Source organism: Hoplias malabaricus, chromosome 12 (assembly GCF_029633855.1).
Source record: "Hoplias malabaricus isolate fHopMal1 chromosome 12, fHopMal1.hap1, whole genome shotgun sequence".
In the NCBI taxonomy this organism is placed as follows: Eukaryota; Metazoa; Chordata; class Actinopteri; order Characiformes; family Erythrinidae; genus Hoplias; species Hoplias malabaricus.
The window spans coordinates 943,747-963,112 of NC_089811.1; positions in this window are offsets into that span (position 1 = coordinate 943,747).

Consider the following 19,366-nt stretch of genomic DNA (forward strand, 5'->3'; position numbering starts at 1 on the left):
TAGGGAATCCATCACGGCTCTCAGCCAGAACACCCCTCCTCTCCCCTCTTCTCCTTTCCACTTCTCCTCGTCTATATTTAAGCGGCAGGAGGTAAATATTTAGTGAGGCGTGAGTGTGACGGAGAGCCTGGAGAAAGGCAGCCAGTCGCTCCGGGCTAAAGCAAAGACAAAGACTTGTCAGTGTGGCGGCGGAGGAAGAGCCGAGCCAATGGAGAGCCAAAGCTCATGAGTTTCTGCCACAGCCGGAGTCCACTGGGATGTTCTCCACTGCAGATAGTTACAAAAATCCATCCGCGAAGCTGAGATACAGGAGACAGAAGCACTGTTTGTTAGGTTCACTTTAACTGAGACGTTCTGTGGTGAATTTTTATTATTTCACATTATTAATAATGTATAGTTGACATGGTCCCATTAAAGTGACCTGGTGGTGGTGTGTTAGTGTGTGTTTCATTTCCTTATTTAAAACTATAGTGAAGAATATTTGTTGGCGACTAGATGTTATCGATGAGAATGTACGTGAACAATGGCAAAATGCTTTACACTTTTCTTCAATGAACAAAATGATGTGTTATTTGTGTTACAATGAAATCAAAACTGTTGTCTGTTGTCATGCCCTCGTTCTCTCATGTCTGTTTTCCCCTGTTTGTTGTTGTCCATGTCTCCACCCTAGTTCCGCCTCCTCGTCTGTGTCTCATTTGTTACCCTGCCCTTTCATTATCTGTCTCAGGTGAGTCTCGTCTGTGTTTAGTATTTAAGTCCCCTTGTATCACTTCCTCTGGTCGGTCATTCGTTCTTGTACTGTTTTGGTCTGTGATATCAAGTCTGTCTGTCTCTGCAGTTTCTCCGTCATTGTTTTCCACGTCGTCGTTTCATGTTGTCGTTTCATTTCCTCTGTCGTTGTTTATTTTTGTAGTCTGGTTATCTCTTTAGTCTGTCTGTCCCGTTTGCTCTGTTTAGCTCCCCGTGTCCAGTTTAGCCTGCTTGGCTCCCTGTGTGTTGTCTTTCTGTTACAGTCTCTTTGTTTTGTTATATTTTGTTAATAAAGTACTGTGTTTTAGCGAGTGCGTCCGCCTCCGTCAGTCCGCCCTCTGCAATCCTGACACCACTACTCTCCGCTCTCACTGCTTACAGATCTCAGTGGCTTTGAAATGATACTCTGAACATAACTTTGTATATTTCAGAGTAATATCTGTGAAATGTCACAGGACTGGCTGCAATGGGCATGTCTCATTGTCCTGAAAGCAGCAAACAAATGGACAGTCACCCGGAGGAAACCCACGCAGACACAGGGAGAAAACACCACACTCCTCACAGACAGTCACCCGGAGGAAACCCATGCAGACACAGAGAGAACACACCACACTCCTCACAGACAGTCACCCGGAGGAAACCCACACAGACACAGGGAGAACACACCACACTCCTCACAGACAGTCACCTGGAGGAAACCCACACAGACACAGGGAGAACACACCACACTCCTCACAGTCATCTGGAGGGAACCCACGCAGACACAGAGAGAACACACCACACTCCTCACAGACAGTCACCCGGAGGAAACCCACGCAGACACAGGGAGAACACACCACACTCCTCACAGACAGTCACCCGGAGGAAACCCACGCAGACACAGAGAGAACACACCACACTCCTCACAGACAGTCACCCGGAGGAAACCCACGCAGGCACAGAGAGAACACACCACACTCCTCACAGACAGTCACCCGGAGGAAACCCACGCAGACACAGAGAGAACACACCACACTCCTCACAGACAGTCACCCGGAGGAAACCCACGCAGACACAGGGAGAACACACCACACTCCTCACAGACAGTCACTCGGAGGAAACCCACGCAGACACAGAGAGAACACACCACACTCCTCACAGACAGTCACCCGGAGGAAACCCACGCAGACACAGGGAGAACACACCACACTCCTCACAGACAGTCACTCGGAGGAAACCCACGCAGATACAGAGAGAACACACCACACTCCTCACAGACAGTCACCCGGAGGAAACCCACGCAGACACAGGGAGAACACACCACACTCCTCACAGACAGTCACTCGGAGGAAACCCACGCAGACACAGAGAGAACACACCACACTCCTCACAGACAGTCACCCGGAGGAATCCCCCCCACCCACTACTTCATTTTTAGGTTATTTTTGTTGAATAAAATGAGAAGTGATTTTTTTTTTAATACGACACACAACCATAAAAAGACAACAGAGCGGGTGAATATTGAATTACAATTGTGTTACCCAAAAATGCCACTGGATAAGAGCCTCTTAATCCCCTTAAACACTGGGCTGTGAAGCATTGGGACTGAAGTGATGGAGCTCAACTTCTTTTCAGGAGATCACCCACTGCCCGTGCCTGGTCATTTCAGCTGATAGGTGTCTGCGCTGGTCGGCACTATGCCACGTGATAATACAATTGGAACTCCCGGCCTCAGACGACTGAGGCATCACAGACTGGTGATCTCCAGATGATAGTAACTGCTCAGACCACTGGAGCAGGCTCAGTACTCCTAACACCAGGGACTTACCTCTTAGCCATGACGAAGTAACTGGAAGCCAACGACGGGCATCTGGTTTTGAAGAGAAGCTGGGAGTGTGAGGTCCAGAATGGAGATACAGCAGCTTGTCCAATGAGTGTGAAGTGTGACTCTGCCATTAAAAAAGGCCACGTTTATACTGTTTACAAGCAATGAATGAGCAATCACCAAAGCTTATCAGCACTCTGTTTAAAGCCCGGGAAGCGGTAATGCTCCCTAAGCCTTCTGAGGAAACACACACACACTTATACACACAGGAAGCACTCAGGCACACAGGAGCATCTACTAGGGACTTTAATGACCCAATCATTACACTGGCACTCACTTTGCTCTTATATAAGTGATGGCTCCTATCCAGACGGAAGAGGCAGCTTCTTTTTTGGCGAATACTGCGATTCCTCGGCATGGAGAGAGCGGCAAGTCCTCAGCCAGCATTTAAATCACCCACAGGCAGAGACAGAATGTATTACAGAGTTCAGCATCCACCCACCAGGCCTAATGGAGCATACAGCATCCCTCACTGTCACACAAACACACACACACACACACAGAGACCCCGAGCCTCCTGCTCTACACTCTCTTTATCTACGCCGAAGAATTGGAGGACAAAAAATAATAATATACACTGTACCACAAAGAGACCTGCAATAATGATGCAAGTACATCTGCGACACTTAAAGCCAGTGTGAATGGGGAATCTGAATTCATTTTCCTTCCACAGCGTGAGGTATTTGTGGGTGAAAGACCCGGGAGGATCTCTAAGGTTCTTTTCCATGGGAAATTATCAGGATAGATTTACTAGGAATATTCAAGATTTGCGTCATTCGCACGCAGCAGGATGATTGGGGTTAACAAAATAATGTGCTCATTGGCAATGGCTTCTTTTTAAACTTTACTTTGGATACATTCCTGGGTGTTACACCAGTCTCATGGGGAGAAATGTCCATGGTGTTGTACTGTGTGTGGAGAGGGTGGCTTCTCTGGTGTTGTACTGTGTGTGGAGAGGGTGGATTCTCTGGTGTTGTGCTGTGTGTGGAGAGGGTGGTTTCTCTGGTGTTGTGCTGTGTGCGGAGAGGGTGGTTTCTCTGGTGTTGTACTGTGTGTGGAGAGGGTGGTTTCTCTGGTGTTGTACTGTGTGTGGAGAGGGTGGTTTCTCTGGTGTTGTACTGTGTGCGGAGAGGGTGGTTTCTCTGGTGTTGTACTGTGTGCGGAGAGGGTGGTTTCTCTGGTGTTGTACTGTGTGCGGAGAGGGTGGTTTCTCTGGTGTTGTACTGTGTGCGGAGAGGGTGGTTTCTCTGGTGTTGTACTGTGTGCGGAGAGGGTGGATTCTCTGGTGTTGTACTGTGTGCGGAGAGGGTGGTTTCTCTGGTGTTGTGCTGTGTGTGGAGAGGGCGGTTTCTCTGGTGTTGTACTGTGTGTGGAGAGGGTGGTTTCTCTGGTGTTGTACTGTGTGCGGAGAGGGTGGTTTCTCTGGTGTTGTACTGTGTGTGGAGAGGGTGGATTCTCTGGTGTTGTGCTGTGTGTGGAGAGGGTGGTTTCTCTGGTGTTGTGCTGTGTGCGGAGAGGGTGGTTTCTCTGGTGTTGTACTGTGTGTGGAGAGGGTGGTTTCTCTGGTGTTGTACTGTGTGTGGAGAGGGTGGTTTCTCTGGTGTTGTACTGTGTGCGGAGAGGGTGGTTTCTCTGGTGTTGTACTGTGTGCGGAGAGGGTGGTTTCTCTGGTGTTGTACTGTGTGCGGAGAGGGTGGTTTCTCTGGTGTTGTACTGTGTGCGGAGAGGGTGGTTTCTCTGGTGTTGTACTGTGTGCGGAGAGGGTGGATTCTCTGGTGTTGTACTGTGTGCGGAGAGGGTGGTTTCTCTGGTGTTGTGCTGTGTGTGGAGAGGGCGGTTTCTCTGGTGTTGTACTGTGTGTGGAGAGGGTGGTTTCTCTGGTGTTGTACTGTGTGCGGAGAGGGTGGTTTCTCTGGTGTTGTACTGTGTGTGGAGAGGGTGGTTTCTCTGGTGTTGTACTGTGTGCGGAGAGGGTGGTTTCTCTGGTGTTGTACTGTGTGCGGAGAGGGTGGATTCTCTGGTGTTGTGCTGTGTGTGGAGAGGGTGGTTTCTCTGGTGTTGTGCTGTGTGTGGAGAGGGCGGTTTCTCTGGTGTTGTGCTGTGTGTGGAGAGGGTGGTTTCTCTGGTGTTGTACTGTGTGCGGAGAGGGTGGTTTCTCTGGTGTTGTACTGTGTGCGGAGAGGGTGGTTTCTCTGGTGTTGTACTGTGTGCGGAGAGGGTGGTTTCTCTGGTGTTGTACTGTGTGCGGAGAGGGTGGATTCTCTGGTGTTGTACTGTGTGTGGAGAGGGTGGTTTCTCTGGTGTTGTGCTGTGTGTGGAGAGGGCGGTTTCTCTGGTGTTGTACTGTGTGAGGAGAGGGTGGTTTCTCTGGTGTTGTACTGTGTGTGGAGAGGGCGGTTTCTCTGCTGTTGTACTGTGTGTAGAGAGGGTGGTTTCTCTGGTGTTGTACTGTGTGTGGAGAGGGTGGTTTCTCTGGTGTTGTACTGTGTGCGGAGAGGGTGGTTTCTCTGGTGTTGTACTGTGTGCGGAGAGGGTGGTTTCTCTGGTGTTGTACTGTGTGTGTGTGTGTGGGGGGGGTGTTAGACAGATAGAGTTTTTGTGTGTATTTATTATGTTGATGGTGTATTTGATCTTTATTTAAATACCCCACCCCACAGCGCTGGGCCCAGTGCAGTGACCCCTTCAGATTCAGCGCTGTCTGATAGACCGTGTGTTTCTGCTTGTGATTTATCTTCTGTTGAAGGATAATGAAAGCTCCATTTGAACTGTGGAGTCATGAGGCTGGTATTAACAGTGCATTTATTCTCCACCCGTCAGCACTCGGGCTTTCGCTGGAACTGATGTAGCCTTTTTAGTCCGGTGTTTACTGCTCTAATGCACAGGCTTGACCTTTTACCATTTAGCAGTGGGGGTAATTTAGCTCATCTAAAGCTGATTTAGAGAGAGAGATAGAGAGAGAGAGAGAGAGAGAGAAACAGAGAGAGAGAGAGATTGAGAGAGAGAATGAGAGAGAGAGAAAGAGGGAGAGAGATTGAGAGAGAGAAAGAGAGAGAGAAAGGGAGAGAGCGAGAGAGAGAGAATGAGAGAGAGAGATAGTATGCAGGATATGAGTGAGAGAGAGAGCTAGAGAGAGAGAAACGGAGAAAGAGAGAGAGAAAGAGAGAGAGAGTGAGACAGAGAGAGAGAGAGAGAGAGCAAGAGAGAGAAGAGAGAGAGAGAGAGCAAGAGAGAGAAGAGAGAGAGAGAGGACATTGTGAGAGATGCTGTTAGCAAAATAGAAAATTTGAGAGAAAGATGGAGCTAAATAAAAGATTGTAAAGGGGCCAAAGACATTGAGGGATAAAGTGGCTTTAAAAGGAAAGAAACACTGGCTCCACACTAATGTTTTCTGATATTTTCTCAGGGAATGTCCTCTGATTTCTCTGGACTTTACTTTTGACTGAAGTGTAGCAGCTTTGGCTGGTTTCTCGTCTTCTTCTCTTTCCTCTTTATGTTTATTGTCTTGGTGATGCCACGTGACAGGGGAGCAGCTAACAGCGTGAGGGCCAGAGGGGCAGATGGGGACAGAAAACAAACCCCATAAAAACGTGAGCACAAATCCAAAGATGAAAGACCCAAGGAAACAAAAGGAAAACAGCGCCTGACTCAAAGAAGGAGGAGTTAACCCTGACAAGGCCAAGGTGGGACAAACGTGACACACACACACACACACACACACCTGTGGGCAGTTTCACAAGCTCATCCGTATCCTCCTCATGCAGGTTCTGTTTCCCAGGGGTCGGTGCTCGGCCCCCTCCTCTTTTCCTTCATAGTCACACTTTTGTTGATGCAATGTGGCTTCTCCTCCTCCTCCTTCTGCTGCTCTGCTTTCCTTCCCATCCACATTCTCACACAGGTTCCCTTTCTCTTCTCGACACGTCTCCCCGTGTGATTTTGTCTTCTCGTTCAACAGCTCATTGATCATTCCCTCGAAGCATGCACAGAGTGGTGGTGTAACTCTGTTCTGATCAGTTATTCATGCTGCAAACATGTCTCTGTGTTGCAGGTGTCTTCTATCCAGCTTTGTCTCCTGTAATCTCCATCCTGGACTACTGCAGACCACACGCCATGCAGCAGCCTGGCCTTCCCTCAAACGATCGTGGGGTCCGCACTGTATTTATCAGACCCTGGTGTTCAGTAGCTTCCAGAACCAGAGCCAGAACCCTGACGACCTCTGATTCTTCCACAGCTACAAACAATACAACAGTTCATCTGTGATGTGACTGAAGATCATTGTCAAATAACTTTAAATAAAATTGCTATGTAAGTGTGAAAGACATTATATATACACACACACAGAGAGATTGATTTTTAAACACATAACATTTATTCAATCATCCATAAACACATATAACAGTAAACAAAACACAGTACGACATCACAGACATAAACACAGTATCAATTAAAGCATTCAACTCAAAGGGCTTGTGAAGATCAGCTCTCCCTCCTCAACCCTGCACAGGAGATCATTACAACACCATTCCAGCTCAAAACCTTCAATGTTATTCAGAGTTTTGTAAAAAACAAACTCAAAGAAAATTCTGGACTTTACCAGGGACAAGAACAGAGGTAAAACCTCCTGACCAGATCTGTCCTCCATTTTATTTCTCCTGGAGTTGTATATCGCCAGTTTTGCCTGACCCACTATGAAATTAAGCAGCTGCCACTTAACACGGTCTTTTTGTTGATAACCAGCCCCAAAAATAAAAGCACAAGAGTTAAAAAATTCCCCACTTTTCAAAAATAAAAACTCAAGTGTCAGAAAAAGGGACTTAAGCCTTGAACAGTCTAAAAAACAGTGAAAGATGGTCTCTCTGAGTCCACAAAAAGCACAGCCATCACTGACTTCTGGATTTATCACAGACACAAAAGAGTTCACTGCTATGACCCCATGTAGGATCCTCCACTGGAGATCTCCAGACCTCTTAGTTAGGGGTTGTTTATATAAAACCCTCCAGACAGGCTGCCTTTCCGTCCCTACCCCCAGCTTGTCCCTCCACACCGTATCAGGTCGTCCGTTCAGTACTGTTTTATTCAACACTTTAACACAGCATTCATATAAAACACGGCCTGACACAGTGTGAAGGTCCACGTCCCGCAGGCCCGAGAGCTCTAACAAAGGGCCCGATGCTCCATCTAAATCAGGAGTAAGAGCAGTACGTGGGAAAAGGTCCCCCTTGTTTGGCATTATACTCCCATTGCCGTAGTTTTCCAACAAGGATAGTTCCTCCAAAGACAGCCTGTCCTTCCACAAGTCAGTGATGGTTTCAGCTTGACGGAGTGACCTCAGCCCCAGTACAGAGGCAACATTCTGGATGTCCTTTAAGTCTGGCCCTAACACACCCACCAGGTCCCGCAATGTCACTGTTCCAGAGTCACTGAGCATTAAAGCAAGGCCCGGTACACCATCTCCAGACACGTCCAACCGAGCCCCTTTTACTATTGGCTCTTCCAACAGCCAAAAAAGCGAGGCAGTAGTCTCCAGTCTATGCTTCTTAAAAAGTCCCCACATTTTAAAAAGCCCCCGATAAAAAAGAGGTAATCCAGCAAGGTGCAGTCTTTTATAGTCTGTAAAAAACAGTGCGGTGTCCAAACCGAGTCCATCGACCTTGCGCAGGATGGTGCAGGCCACTTCTCTCCACACTAGATCAGCTGGGCCAGCCAGAAGTCTCTGCAGGAACTGCAGTCTGAAAGTCGCCATCCTACTCGCTAGGTGCACCAGGCCTTGCCCTCCTTCCTGTCTGGGAAGGTAAAGGACACCTTGTGGAATCCAATGGAGCCTGTCCCAGAAAAAGTCCACGAGGAGCGCTTGTATCCGCGACAATAAGCCCACAGGAGGATCCACACAGGCCAACCGGTGCCACAACACTGATGCCACCAGGTTGTTAACTACCAAGACTCTCCCCCTGAAAGATAGTTGTCCATGAATCCATTTCCACCTTGACAGCCGACCTATCAGTTTCTCTATCACACCATCCCAGTTTTTCTGCTGCACAGTGTCATCCCCAATAAAAACCCCAAGATATTTAATCCCCCCTCTTTTCCAGACTAAATTACCCGGTAAAGAAGGCAGCCCCCCGGTCCACTGTCCTACTGCAAGAGCTTCGCTTTTGTTCCAATTCACCCTCGCAGCTGAAATTACTCCAAAATCTTGAACAATAGAAACAAGTTTTCCGATGTCTTTCTGCCCCCTTACCATTACAATCACATCGTCTGCATATGCCGACAATTGATAGCGAAACTGTCCCAGCGTTATACCTTCAATTTCAGATCGAAGCTTGTTTAGCAGAGGCTCAATGGCCAGGGAGTATAACATCCCTGACAAGGCACAACCCTGACGTATGCCCCGACAGACCCCAAAAGGAGCACTCAATCCACCGTTAATTTTTAGCATACTCTCAATGTTTCTGTATAGTACTCGTATCATATTGATAAAAGACGGCCCAAAACCCAATAATTCAAGTGTGCGCCACAGATGGTGGTGTTCCACTCTGTCGAAAGCTTTTTCCTGGTCAATAGATATGAGACCGACATCAAGCCCTTGAGTTCTGAAAACAGTTAAAATATCTCTAATTAAAAAGACATTATCATGTATAGACCTGCCAGGCACACAGTAGGTCTGGTCCTGATGGATTACCTGCCCCATCACATCCCTCAGTCTGGTAGCCAAAGTTTTGGAGAAAATTTTAAGGTCCGTGCAAAGAAGACTCACTGGTCGCCAGTTTTTAATGTCCTGCAAGTCACCCTTCTTAGGCAGCAGGGTGATCACCGCCCTCCTGCAGCTTAGGGGCAAGAGACCATCAGTCAAGCTCTCATTGAGAACTGCCAGCAGATCCGAACCCACCTCTGTCCAAAAGGCCTTATAAAACTCCATCGGTAGACCATCTATACCAGGGGCAGTACCACCCTTCATGCCTTGTAAAGCAGCATGAAGCTCTTGCTCTCCCAGTGGTTGTTCCAGTTTGTCACTAGAGCAAGTAGAGATCTTCCGTAGTCCTTCATAAAATCCTGACGCCAGTTCTCCATCGTCTATACGCTCACTCTCGTACAGCTCAGCATAAAAACGTACAGCCCGCTTACGGATCTCAGTGGGTTCAGTCAGCTCCTGTCCATCTTCAGCACGCAGGGAGTGCATAAACCGGCACTGACCATTCTTCCTTTCCAGACTGAAAAAGAATTTTGATGGGGCGTCCATCTGTGTTAGATTCTGGAACCGAGAGCGAACCAGAGCCCCCTGTGCCCTGACACCCAGGAGACCGCCAAGAGCATCCCTTTTAGATTTCAGAACCCGGGCATGATCCCGGTCTCCAGTGCAGTTCATCTGCCTTTGAATTTCTAAAATTTCACTTTCTAATTTTTTTATAGCCCGAGTAATATGCTGCGAAACATTGAGAGTATACTGCTGGCAGAGCTGCTTAATTTCAACTTTCCCATAATCCCACCACCCTCGCAGATTATGGAAGAACTGTTTTTGGGTTCTAAAACCAGTCCAAAACACAGTAAAAGCTTTTTTAAAATTCATATCTGACAACAGGGAGGTGTTAAAATGCCAGTAAGCACTTTTAGGCTTAAGGTTTGCAATAAAAAACGAACACAAAACCAAACTGTGGTCTGAAAAATGGACCGGCGTAATCCCACACCCTTTAAATATATTAAGATGATGTTTAAAGCAGTAAAACCGATCTAGTCTGGCCAACGCCACATAACCGTCCCTCACATGGGCCCATGTATACTGTCGACCTTTATCGTTAAAAGCTCTCCACACGTCAAGCAAATCATGAGCAGACAATAGCTCTTTAAGAGCGCGCTGAGATGCAGCGTGAGGTTCGATGTGATTCCTGTCCGTATTATCATCCTCAGTGCAGTTAAAATCGCCCCCCATGATCAGATAGTCATCACAATTAAGTGATTTTAAAGCTGTGTTAACAGTGTTAAGAAAAACCACCCTCTCAGCTCCAGAAGTGGGAGCATAAATATTAAAAATGGCAAATTTAAACCGCTCAAACTGAGCACGTACAAACATACACCTCCCTGCCATCACCTGCTCAACCTCACACGAGACCGGCAAGAAATGCTTGGCAAAAAGAACGGCCACCCCACCTCTGGTCGAGCTCATGTGGCTAAAATAAACCTCCCCTTCCCATTCCTTCTTCCAGTCAATTTCATTAGCCTCGTCACTGTGCGTCTCTTGGACAAGCACAATATCCATGCCCTTCTGTTTAATCAGTTCAAATAACAGAGCTCTTTTCTGTACGTCCCGCGCCCCATTCAGGTTTAGAGAGCCTATCTTAACTCTACTCATAAAAAGAGGAAGGTGGTCAAGGACAAGCAGCAGCAAAATAAAAAGCAGAAAATAACTATGAAGTTTCAAAACCATCATCTTTAAGAAGTTCTGTTCTCAATTTTTTAACCAGTTTTTTAAGTCTGTAGATTTCCTGTACCGTAAATTTATCTTCGCTATCCCCTCTCATAAAAGTCTGTACCGAGTCAATGAACAATTTACGATCGGGAAAGTACTCTTCTACAACAACCCCCTTCATATTCTTGGTCTTATGCAAAAAAGACCGTATCTTGTTAAACGCATAGACACTTCTCCTACTCCTTTGACTCGAAACGTCTGGTAGATCACCATCAGAGTCATCCAGAGCAGAACCAGTCACAGACCCAGAGTCCTCCACATCCTGTACTTTCCCCTTTTTAACACCTGCCTTAGCCCTCCTCATTTTCCTTTTTCCTGACTGCACTCTGAACACAGCCTCCTCAGATACAGAGTCTGTTTCCATAGCCTCCCCTTCCACAACTAAACTAGCAGCAGCTTTAGGTTCCTCACGTCCCTGATCTTTAGCCGCAACATCATCAGGCAACGCGGCACACCCGGAGACCACCAAACCACTGCCAGAACTAACGTCAGCATTTGTAACTGAGGTAGGGTTCTCCCCTGCACTAATATTTCCGTGACCTGTCTTTTTTTTCCTTGGACTGCTTGGTCTAGCCACAGTCCTACCCTCTGCTGTAGGCTCTGACCCCGTCCCAGCCCCAGCTTCTACAGTAGGCTCTGACCTAGTCCCAGATCCAGCCCCACCCTCTACGGTAGGCTCAGGCCCATTCCCAGACCCAGTCTCACCCTCAAAGACAGGCTCAGGCCCATTCCCAGACCCAGTCTCACCCTCAAAGACAGGCTCAGGCCCATTCCCAGACCCAGTCTCACCCTCAAAGACAGGCTCAGGCCCATTCCCAGACCCAGTCTCACCCTTAACGACAGGCTCAGGCTCAGGCTCAGGCTCAGCCCCATCCCCCGCAGTAGGCTCAGGCTCTTCTCTTGAGGGCTCAGACCCAGTCCCAGCTCCTGCACCGGCCCCATCAGGAATAGGGCCAGATACCCTAGAGGAGCTTTCACCTGCCCCAAAGGGACATGAACGCCTTAAGTGCCCTTCCTGTCCACACCCAAAACATTTCATCGTGGCAGATGTTGCAAAAATAGTATAATCAAAGCCATCAATTCTAAATTTAAAAGTCACATTCAGTTCTTCAACACCCTCCTTTAAGATCATGAACAGCTGGCGTCTGAAGCTGACAACGTGTCTCAGTAGAGGGCACTTAGAACCTAGTGGGATCATTCTAATCTCGGACACAATCTGTCCGAACCGGGCCAACTCTGCAGTCAGCGCCTCGTCTGTGATAAACGGTGGAACGTTTGACAGAGTGATCTTTGTAGCAGGTCGTGTGAGGGGCAGCACAGGTGTAAATGTGCCCTGAATAACCACACCATTCTGGACCATAGTGTTAACCTTCTCAGGACTATCCAAAAAGATCACAACTGCACTGTTCATTTTAGCAGCAGACAACACACTTTCATGACCTATAACCTCAGCCACAGCCATGCTGCACTCATCCACTGAACACCTCACCCCGGGGGCTATTTTTATACTGTATTTCCGAGAAAGTCGAAAAAGACGAGCTTTCTCCGTCGCCGTCATGGCGACCGGCCAAAACGCCGGCATCGTCGCCACGCGCACCCCGCGCTAAACCCAAAAACACACTTTAACAAACACGAACAATAACTAAACTAACAAACAACCAACAAAGACAGAAAAATATAGAAAAGTTCAGAATTCGCTCACCAAACAAACCGCCAAACTCACTCACACACCACTCGCTCACACACCTCCACTCACACTCGCGCATGCGCACAGAGAGAGAGAGAGAGAGAGCGGGGGGAGAGAGAGAGGGAGGAGAGAGAGAGAGAGAGAGAGCGGGGGAGAGAGAGACAGAGAGAGAGAGAGAGAGAGAGAGAAGAGAGCAGGAGAGAGAGAGAGAGTCAGAGAGAGAGAGAGAGAGAGAGAAGAGAGCGGGAGAGAGGGAGGAGAGAGAGTCAGAGAGAGAGAGAGAGAGAGAGGAGAGAGAGAGAGAGAGAGGAGAGAGAGAGAGGGAGGAGAGAGAGTCAGAGAGAGAGAGAGAGAGAGAGAGAGAGGGAGGAGAGAGAGAGAGTCAGAGATAGAGAGAGAGGGAGGAGAGAAAGTCAGAGAGAGAGAGAGAGAGGGAGGAGAGAGAGAGAGTCAGAGATAGAGAGAGAGAGAGGGAGGAGAGAGAGTCAGAGAGAGAGAGAGGAGAGAGAGAGAGAGAGGAGAGAGAGAGAGTCAGAGAGAGAGAGAGAGGGAGGAGAGAGAGAGAGTCAGAGATAGAGAGAGAGAGAGAGGGAGGAGAGAGAGTCAGAGATAGAGAGAGAGAGAGGGAAGAGAGAGAGAGAGTCAGAGATAGAGAGAGAGAGAGAGAGAGAGAGAGAGAGAGAGAGAGGAGAGAGAGTCAGAGAGAGAGAGAGAGAGAGAGGAGAGAGAGAGTCAGAGAGAGAGAGAGAGAGAGAAAGAGAGAGAGAGAGGAGAGAGAGAGAGGAGAAAGAGAGAGAGAGGAGAGAGAGAGTCAGAGAGAGAGAGAGAGAGAGAGAGAGAGAGAGAGAGAGGGAGGAGAGAGACTGTAAAAGACAGTAAGCTTCAGAGGGACTGACTGTGAATCTTACTCTTCTTTTCCTGCAGTTTCCTTTCAACACTGCTGCTCTGTGTGACTTTCTCAGCTGGGACGGTGGAACAGAAGCTGTGTGTGTGTGTGTGTGTGTGTGTTTGTGTGTGTGAGTGATCCGGAGCTCTCACCTCTCCAGGTGTTAAGAAAGTGGATTTTACCTCTGTTTTCTGGAGAAAAAGCAGCAAATAAAAATACGTGGAGCGTGTGCAGGGTGCTGTAGAAGTGAAGAGAACACAAACAATGGGAGGAAGGAGAAGACTTTGGTTGTGTGTCTCTCACAGGGCAGAGCTGTACAGAGCAGCGCTGGACAATCTTCATCTGTTTTTTACAATTGGTAACAAGCATTTCCCCAAACCCAAGACACTGTTCTACACGGCTACATCACACAAGTCGTTAATTTACTGCTAATAAACACACGTTCGTTAAACACCAACTCTGCATTTCACCATGTAAACAGCACTCTCCCTACATCCACTAACTCTATCAGCACAAGACAAACAGGCATTCTTCTATAACACATTTATAACATCCAAGAGGAACGTATAATCAACCACAGCACGACTGTCTGCTGCTAACAGCTAACGTTACTCTCCATGTGTCAACACTCAGAGACATGCAACTAAATATATAACAATACAATAAACATACTTCAGCTGCAGTCTTTTCACTAAAAGGTTATTAATTTTAGATCGTTTCCATCATTTAATCATCGTTTGTTTCACTCCCTCACAGAAGACGTCACAAACCAAGACTGAGTCGACTCCAAGAGATTCAACTCTATGAATCATTGGCCGACTGATTATACGAGTGATTCCCCGATTCTAGAAGAATCGATTCTTTGGGAGTCAACTCCTCTTCACTGCGGTCCACAACAGCCAAAGAACAGAGCAGTTTCCTGTTTCTATTTCCTTGTGATTTTCTGTTCTCAAATTAGTTTAGTTTTCATTCGTTTTCAGAAATATTCCGTTGTGTTTCTCATCTTCAAACGGTTAATTTATTCGGTTTTGGTCTGGTTTTTGAAATGATAAATATATTTCATCATAGTGTTTGTTATTAAATGAACACTGCCCGCTGTAATACGAGCACAGATGACACAGGATGATGTACGATAAAACGTTTGACCCTCTCGCTTCTGATTGCCTTGAGCCTCTCGGAGTTACATTGTGGAGTTGTTTTGCATCAGGAACGTCAGGAATGCCGTTCACCTCCTGGATCTTTGTCTGGTGTCTGCTGCTGTGTTTGTAAAGGCCTGAGCTCTGGGAGTCCTTCTGAAATTTGATTTAAAAAAAGGCTGGAGTGTGATTTTAAAACGCCTGACAGTCCCTGATTGCATCCTTTTTTTTTAATTTACCTCCACTATTTTTACTTCTGAGAGGATAAACAGCTTTTTCTGAAGCGACAGCTCTGAAAGCCCCTCCAAACGCAGGGAAGAGGCACGCTGCTGAATTTTAAAACAAGGCCCTGTTTAATTTTGACAGTTCTCCCAGTGAAGTTGAGGCGGCGTGAGGCTTTATTATCTCCTAATTACAAAAGAATCAAGCCAGCTTTACAGAGCTCTGCCCAAAGACTCCTGCTGACAACACACACACACACACACACACTCCATCCTCACAGCTGGAGGAGGAGACTGAATGCTAACCACTGGATTACTGCAGAAACTTATCACCAATCACATCACATTCCCCACTGCAGATACACACCGACCGATCAAAGACAACAGACAACGAAGGAATAATCGCCTTTACATCTACACGCAACAATCAATCAATCCCTACATATCATCTAACCCTATACACCGACTCAACACGCTCGGAGGAGAACACTAACCTCTGTTCATCAGACTCAACACGCTCGGAGGAGAACACTAACCTCTGTTCATCAGACTCAACACGCTCGGAGGAGAACACTAACCTCTGTTCATCAGACTCAACACGCTCAGAGGAGAACACTAACCTCTGTTCATCAGACTCAACACGCTCAGAGGAGAACACTAACCTCTGTTCATCAGACTCAACACGCTCAGAGGAGAACACTAACCTCTGTTCATCAGACTCAACACGCTCGGAGGAGAACACTAACCTCTGTTCATCAGACTCAACACGCTCGGAGGAGAACACTAACCTCTGTTCATCAGACTCAACACACTCAGAGGAGAACACTAACCTCTGTTCATCAGACTCAACACGCTCGGAGGAGAACACTAACCTCTGTTCATCAGACTCAACACGCTCGGAGGAGAACACTAACCTCTGTTCATCAGACTCAACACGCTCAGAGGAGAACACTAACCTCTGTTCATCAGACTCAACACGCTCAGAGGAGAACACTAACCTCTGTTCATCAGACTCAACACGCTCAGAGGAGAACACTAACCTCTGTTCATCAGACTCAACACGCTCAGAGGAGAAAACTAACCTCTGTTCATCAGACTCAACACGCTCAGAGGAGAACACTGACCTCTGTTCATCAGACTCAACACGCTCGGAGGAGAACACTAACCTCTGTTCATCAGACTCAACACGCTCAGAGGAGAACACTAACCTCTGTTCATCAGACTCAACACGCTCAGAGAGAACACTAACCTCTGTTCATCAGACTCAACACGCTCAGAGGAGAACACTAACCTCTGTTCATCAGACTCAACACGCTCAAAGGAGAACACTAACCTCTGTTCATCAGACTCAACACGCTCGGAGGAGAACACTAACCTCTGTTCATCAGACTCAACACGCTCAGAGGAGAACACTAACCTCTGTTCATCAGACTCAACACACTCAGAGGAGAACACTAACCTCTGTTCATCAGACTCAACACGCTCGGAGGAGAACACTAACCTCTGTTCATCAGACTCAACACGCTCGGAGGAGAACACTAACCTCTGTTCATCAGACTCAACACGCTCAGAGGAGAACACTAACCTCTGTTCATCAGACTCAACACGCTCAGAGGAGAACACTAACCTCTGTTCATCAGACTCAACACGCTCAGAGGAGAACACTAACCTCTGTTCATCAGACTCAACACGCTCAGAGGAGAAAACTAACCTCTGTTCATCAGACTCAACACGCTCAGAGGAGAACACTGACCTCTGTTCATCAGACTCAACACGCTCGGAGGAGAACACTAACCTCTGTTCATCAGACTCAACACGCTCGGAGGAGAACACTAACCTCTGTTCATCAGACTCAACACACTCAGAGGAGAACACTAACCTCTGTTCATCAGACTCAACACGCTCGGAGGAGAACACTAACCTCTGTTCATCAGACTCAACACGCTCAGAGGAGAACACTAACCTCTGTTCATCAGACTCAACACGCTCAGAGGAGAACACTGACCTCTATTCATCAGACTCAGCACGCTCAGAGGAGAACACTAACCTCTGTTCATCAGACTCAACACGCTCAGAGGAGAACACTGACCTCTGTTCATCAGACTCAACACGCTCGGAGGAGAACGCTAACCTCTGTTCATCAGACTCAACACGCTCAGAGGAGAACACTAACCTCTGTTCATCAGACTCAACACGCTCGGAGGAGAACGCTAACCTCTGTTCATCAGACTCAACACGCTCAGAGGAGAACACTAACCTCTGTTCATCAGACTCAACACGCTCAGAGGAGAACACTAACCTCTGTTCATCAGACTCAACACGCTCGGAGGAGAACGCTAACCTCTGTTCATCAGACTCAACACGCTCGGAGGAGAACACTAACCTCTATTCATCAGACTCAACACGGTCAGAGGAGAACACTAACCTCTGTTCATCAGACTCAACACGCTCGGAGGAGAACACTAACCTCTGTTCATCAGACTCAACACGCTCAGAGGAGAACACTAACCTCTGTTCATCAGACTCAACACGCTCAGAGGAGAACACTAACCTCTGTTCATCAGACTCAACACGCTCGGAGGAGAACACTGATCTCTGTTCATCAGACTCAACACGCTCGGAGGAGAACACTAACCTCTGTTCATCAGACTCAACACGCTCGGAGGAGAACACTAACCTCTGTTCATCAGACTCAACACGCTCAGAGGAGAACACTAACCTCTGTTCATCAGACTCAACACGCTCAGAGGAGAACACTAACCTCTGTTCATCAGACTCAACACGCTCGGAGGAGAACGCTAACCTCTGTTCATCAGACTCAACACGCTCGGAGGAGAACACTAACCTCTATTCATCAGACTCAACACGGTCAGAGGAGAACACTAACCTCTGTTCATCAGACTCAACACGCTCGGAGGAGAACACTAACCTCTGTTCATCAGACTCAACACGCTCAGAGGAGAACACTAACCTCTGTTCATCAGACTCAACACGCTCAGAGGAGAACACTAACCTCTGTTCATCAGACTCAACACGCTCGGAGGAGAACACTGATCTCTGTTCATCAGACTCAACACGCTCGGAGGAGAACACTAACCTCTGTTCATCAGACTCAACACGCTCGGAGGAGAACACTAACCTCTGTTCATCAGACTCAACACGCTCAGAGGAGAACACTAACCTCTGTTCATCAGACTCAACACGCTCAGAGGAGAACACTAACCTCTGTTCATCAGACTCAACACGCTCGGAGGAGAACACTGATCTCTGTTCATCAGACTCAACACGCTCAGAGGAGAGCACTAACCTCTGTTCACTAACATCTAGCTAGAGAGAGCTGTTATAACAGCTAAGAAATGATTGTAGATATTAAATGATTTATAGGAATATGTTTATATATTAATATTTATAACAGAGAAATAAAGGTCTGATGATGGTCTGTTACTCATCGTCATTAAGGAATGTCTGAACTGATTGGTGCCACCCAATGCTCCTCATTATCACCTCGTTACTCAGGCAATTAATGAGCTAATGGCTCAGCGTATGTGTGAACACACTCTTATTCTCACTGTCTCCAAACACATACTGTGTACCCACACACTGAAAACAGCACGCCACACATCCTCATAGGCATTGTCCAGTCTCACACACACACACATACACACAAAAAACTCTTCACATCCAGTGTGGTCACATTCACAACATGCATTCACAGGAGCACTGTGTAGTTCTGCTGTTACAGACTGTAGTCCATCTGTTGCTCTGCATACTTTATTACCCCCCTCCCCCCTGTTCCTCAGCGCTCAGGACCCCCACAGAGCAGGTGTGATGTGGTGGTGGATCATTCTCAGCGCTGCAGTGATACTGACGTGGTGGTGGTGGTGTGTTAGTGTGTGTTGTGCTGGTGTAGAGTGGATCAGACACAGCAGTGCTGCTGGAATTTTTAAACCCCTCAGTGTCTGGACCGAGAACAGTCCACCGACCAAAAACATCCAGCCGACAGCGTCCTGTGTCACTGATGAAGGACTAGAGGACGGGCGACACACACTGTGCAGCGACAGATGAGCTACTGTCTCTGACTCTACATCTACAAGGTGGACCAACAAGGGAGGAGTGTCTCACAGAGTGGACAGAGAGTGGACACAGGGTTTAAAAACCAGAGTTCAGCAGAGATCAATTGACACCAGTAGAGACCAGTAGAGTCCTGTAGAGACCAGTAGAGTCCATTAGAGACCAGTAGAGTCCATTAGAGAACAGTAGAGTCCATTAGAGACCAGTGGAGTCCTGTAGAGACCAGTAGAGTCCATTAGAGACCAGTAGAGTCCATTAGAGACCAGTAGAGTCCTGTAGAGACAAGTAGAGTC